The sequence below is a fragment of the Eumetopias jubatus genome, unplaced genomic scaffold (assembly GCF_037043125.1).
Source record: "Eumetopias jubatus isolate StellerSeaLion01/CBP00866 unplaced genomic scaffold, mEumJub1_p1.0 scaffold_4, whole genome shotgun sequence".
In the NCBI taxonomy this organism is placed as follows: Eukaryota; Metazoa; Chordata; class Mammalia; order Carnivora; family Otariidae; genus Eumetopias; species Eumetopias jubatus.
The window spans coordinates 58,349,211-58,355,210 of NW_028274810.1; positions in this window are offsets into that span (position 1 = coordinate 58,349,211).

Sequence of the window (6,000 nt, forward strand, 5' to 3'; positions counted from 1 at the left end):
CATGATCCTGGAGTCCCGGGATCGAGTCCCACATCGGGCTCCCTGCTCAATGGGGAGCCTGCTTCTCTCTCGGACCCTCTTCGCTCTTGTGCTCTCTATCTCTCATTCTCTCTCTCTCAAATAAATAAATAAAATCTTAAAAAAAAAAAAAGAACCCATGTTCCTTATCATGCTCCAACTGGAGTGATCTTTGGTTCTTAAACATTCCAAACTCTTCTATGCTTAGTGAACTATGCAGTATTTCACCTCTCCCAAGATGCAGTGTCCCAAGATCTTTGCATATCCAGTTCCTTGTCAGCATTAAACTCTCGTCTTAATAATGACCTAATCAGTAATACTTTCCCTGATCACAAGTGGCCCTCTTTCAGTGGATCTCTGCATTATTACCCTTTATTAACCTCAACAGGAAATCATATTCAACTCTGTGTGTGTGTGTGTGTGTGTGTGTGTGTGTGTGTGTGTATGTGTTTACTGGACCTATTGAAAATTAGGTCCCATGAGGACTGGCATCTTGCCTATCTTTTTCACCAGTGTATCCTTACCATCTAGAAGAGCCTGGCACATGGTAGGTATTCATTAAGTGTCAGGTCAATGATGCATATAATCTTTGAAATTAACTTAATTTGTTAATTTGCACATTACTAATTTTGATTGGCCTTTCTCATGTCACTGGTTCTTATCTTTTGGTTTTTGGCTGCCCAATGATGTTTAAACTGAAAAGCCTGGGTAACAGGTAGAGGTTTCCTTTGCTCTTGCACAACCAGACCTGGACTCCTCCAGAAAAGTTTCTACACTCAGTGGGCAAGCAAGAGAGCCCACAGACGGTTGCTCAGGGCACTTCAGGGCCAGGCTGTAAAGTATCAAATATCACTTCTGCCCACATTCTCTTGGTGGGAAGCCAATGACCCAAATTTAATTACAAAGGACAGAGAAACAAAATCTTCCAATATGCCAGGAAGTAGAAATATTGGTGATAACTTGACCAGTCTAGCTAAACTTTTCATTGGTAGTCTCAAGAGAACTATATTCTAAACAGCCGGCATCTCTATTTGCTATATTCACCAAACTGCTCCCAGTTTTTCTCATTTCAGAAACTTGTTGAAATACCTTGTTTCATTTTACTTTGTGTAATGGATTTGTTTCTCTTTAGACTTTAGTATTTTAATCTTGGTGGGATAAATTTTAAAAATAGAAGCATCTTTTTTTAAGTCTTTCAGCCCTACCCCCAAACTGAGAATTCCTCAGTGACTATATTTCACCCTTAACCTCTACTTCTAAGAGTCTGTCTTTCACCATCTCTTTAGCAACAGAAATATACTGAAATTCAATATTTGGAACTTAGATTATAAAAGGAAATTATTATGGAAAATTGTATGTTAGACATTCACCTTCAACTTTGTGAGATGTACATCATTAAACCTTTTATACAAAAAACTAAGACTCAAATAATCTAATTTTGTAAGACATGCAAAGAGTTAATTCCTGGTTTCCTGTTTCAATGCCTGTGAATGCTCTCTTCAACACTTCAACATGGTTGTTTAGGGTCTGGTCTGGCCTGGCTTTCTAAACTGGTATTGAAATATGGTAGAAATACTGGAGATCTGTAGTCAGAGAAACCTAGATACAAGGCCCAGCTTTGTAACTTATTATGTGACTCTGGGTAAGTGGCTTAAGCTCTTTAAACTTCAGTTTGTTTACTTATAAAAAGGTGAGACTGTAATCACTTCGTAGCCTTGGGGAGGGTATTAAGTAAAATGTAAAATGACTAGTATAATGCCGAGATCAAATAGGTACTCAATAAATGTTAACTATTCTTATAATTTTCATCCAAGTATGAATTTTTTGGCTAAAAAATGGAAACATCTTGGTCAAGTTATAATATAGCTGACTCAAGGACAAACCTGGAATATGCAGCAGAATCTCTAAACACTAGACAAATTCCAATTTCTCCTCCATGACACTTCCAGCTATCTAGGGCATTCTTAAGAAATAAAAGAGTTAACTGGCATGGTTATAAATATTGAGCTTCAAAAAATTGAGGGAAACCATTCTTTTCCATTGACTCATCCTTGTAAGGACTTTAACATAACAGTTCTTCTCCTTTGTACAGAAGAATTTAAATGTCAACCTTTTTAGAAGGAAAGACATGGTAAATGAACTCTCAAATACAACTATAGATATGGGAATATGAGCCTAGATGCACAATAGAAATGAAGTGATTTAAAACTGGAATGGATAGGTCTGCCTGTTAAGCATCAAGGCCTAAACTAGAACATTTTATCTTTATTAAAATATTTTTCACAGGGTCAGGAGAATGGAAGCATCAACCATCACACCCTGTACTTTCTTTTCCTAATAACCTAAGTGTACACACACATACACACACACACACACATATGTATGCACAAAGCCTGCCCACCCACCCCCACTCATCCTCAAACAACCCATACATGATTTTGGCAGAAAGGATGAAAATCTTATTCAAAATTTTTATCCCTTTTCACTGAGTAGAGCTTTCTCCATCTGGCTTCCATAATTCTCATCTGAAAATTCAGGGGTTCAACCCTAACATTAAAAATAATAATAATCCTGTCATACTTCAGTGTTAAGGAACTTGTGAAATAAAAATAAAAGTATTGATTAAAGCAACTTAACCAACCTCCACTTACCAAGTTAATAAAGTATATAAACATGAGCATTAAAATAGAAGTCATGTACTTGGGATTTTTGACATTCTTTTTTTTTTTATTTTCAACATTCTTAATTCTAGCGACTCTTGAGCAATTTACATGTTTAGAGTTCAGCTTCTTCATTTGTTAAAGGAGTGTACTGTTAATTCCTACCCTATAGAGTTATTTTATTGAACTATAATTGACAAATAACATTAGTTTCAGGTATAAAACATAATTTGGTATTTGTATATATTATGAAATGGTCACTACAATAAGTCTAGTTAGCATCCATCCCTTCACATGTACAAGTTTTTCTTGTGATGAGACTTCTGAGATTTTCTTAGCAGCTTTCCAAATATACAGTACAGTATTAACTGTAGTCACCATGCTGTACCTTACATCCACATGACTTATTTTTAACTGGAAGCTTGTACTTCTTAACTACCTTTGCCTGTTTTGCCCACTCTTCTGCCACCAATCTCTGTGAGTTCACTGTGTTGTTTAGATTCCACATATAGGTGAGGCCATCACAGTATCTGTCATTCTCTGATTGACTTATTTCACTTAACACAATGTCTTCAGGGTCCATCCATGTTGCTGCAAATGATAAGATTTCCTTTGTTTTTACGGCTAAATAATATTCTATTAATGTGTGTGTGTGTGTGTGTGTGTGTGTGTAACAAAACGTTAATCTAAAAAACAAAAACCCTAAAACAATGGAAAGTGATTGGTCTGGGAAGAAGCCCATACATACATACATACATACATATATATATATATATAAAGAAGTGTATATATGTGTGTGTGTGTGTGTATATATATATATATATATATATATATGGCATCTATTTTTTCTTTATCCATTCATCCATCAATCAACATTTAAGTTGCTTCCATGTCTTGGCTACTGTAAGTAATGCTGCAATAATATGGGGGTACATAGATATTTGAGTTGATATTTTTGTTTTCTTTGGATAAATATCCAGAAGTGGAATTGCTATGTCTACCCTATGGAGTTTATTCATTCATTTTACAGAACTTTTTTAGCATTTTCTATATTCTGTACTGAGCTCTACTGATGCAATATGAATTAAGACACAAACAATTCTCTAAAGTAGCCCACATTCCATTGGGGGAGAAGTCACATAAGGTGCTATGATAGAGTCATGTCCAGAGTGCAATGGCATCAAGGACATCTGAAGAGATATATAGAGTATCAGTGCATATAGTGCTAGATGGTAAGTGGAGGTGGGCTAGGCTGAGGGGTGGGAGAGATATTCCACCAATGTCTGGGCTCCTAGTAGAGCTCAAGTTGCTCCTGTCTAGTTCTGTTTAGCCCTGCCAAAGATTGTCCTATGTTCAGGGTCCCACACTAGATCCCAGAGGCTTACAAGTGCTCTGGGCCATTGAAAACAAGTGAATAGGGTTGTTCCCATGGGATGAGCAGACTAGGAAATTGGTGTGTTGTTAGACAATGGGCAATGATCTAGATATTGTAAGCAGGACATCCTCATTAGTTCACAATAAGAAGAGTCAATTGTCTTCTCAGTGATGCATGGTACTTTCTCAAACAGAAAAGCTATTCCAGAAAGCCCTCACATGGCCTCTATACTGTTCCCCAGCACCAGCAGCCAGCAGATAGTTCCTCCCAAAGACTCAGCATTTTCCCTCTGCAGACTCCACTTCTGTCCACATGCCTCCCTGACTATGGAGTTTTCCAGTAGTCAAAGAAAATGAACGAAATTACTTGATCTTACACCTTAGTCATAGATCTTTATATTGAACAACAAAGAATTTAGTACCTTTGTCCTTTTGCTTTGAGGACTTCCTCTGGGATGAAGAGTACAAGGACAAAGGGTGGGAGGTGGGGTGATTGAGGATTGGACCCAGTAGTTGTTTCCAAATGTGATATATCTGGAAGCCAGAATTTGGCAAAGCCAGATTACACCATCTTCTTTAGCAATCCATTCTGCCTCTAGTGTTCCAACTTTAAAATGTCATGGGGCACATTTCACAGCCTCTGTTATGTAGCAAATTTAGAGAAATGGAATGATTTGTTCAAATTGACCTAGCTAAGTCAAGGCAAGATTTCACTTTCAAGTTTAGGCTTCTTCCCAGACCAATCACTTTCCATTGTTTTAGGGTTTTTGTTTTTTAGATTAACGTTTTGTTATTATTATTTTGTTTATTGCACAATCCTTAAATCAGACTCTTTTCTTACTCCAGCCCTATCCTTTGCTAGTTGGGTGAACTTGAGAAAATCATTTTATTTCTCTGAGTCTCAGATTCTCCTCTATTAGACAGAGATTCTCACCAGGGGGAAATAATGCATGCCCTTTATAATTATGGTGAAGAGGATGATTTAATTCATGTAAAGTCATCAGCACAGTGGATTATACATGATAGTTGCTCAGTAATTTTTAAAAAACGTTTTAGATATAGTATTTTCCAAAATGGCTCTCTGGCTCTGTTTCTCCTTCCTTTAAAATTATGATTATTATGCATTAAGTGCTATTATGTGCTAAACACTATGCAGGGTAAACTCATTTTAAAAAGCAAGATTATAAAAGATATATGTTATTCTCTGGATTTTATGAATAAAATTTATTCTTAATTATTTTACTACATTTATTATTATCTATGTTCATGATTATTTATGTCTATTGTAACTGCACGATAGAAATGCTATGTAATGGTATACTACTGTATATCTCTTCGTAACTCTATATTCAGTGACATTACCTTGATACCTTGAAATCATCCATGGGAGTATTTACACCATAGAAATGACAAATGCTATAAATCAAGGCTTGATTTGTTTTGTTAATTTTTCTAAACTTGATACGTTAATAAGGCAGATTCAACTCACTAGTATACTGTTTCTAGTGCATTGTAAACAACACAAATAATTGAGGAAATATTTCAGTATTCAGACACTATTAGAGGATTTAGCAAAGATTGAGTTTATGCCATTAACAAGCATATGAAGTTTTAACATATGTCTTTGTTGTTTCCTTTTTGTTCTCCTCGTTAACATAAATGAAAATATCAACCAACATTCATGTCACCATCACACTCATTCTTCAGTGAGGTGACTTCTTTGCTGAACCAGAGAGAAATCAAGCATATTTGCAGTCTGATTTTGTCAAATCATGATTGAATTGCAAAACAGGTTGTATGTGGATACAAGAGTTCAGCAAAAATTAACAGATGTAGTCTGTGAGAGTTAACTGGCTATATGGAATTTATAATAAAGATTATATATTTTATATATATATATATATTATATGCACCTGTATATCAGTAAAACGAATTATAGATTTATGTG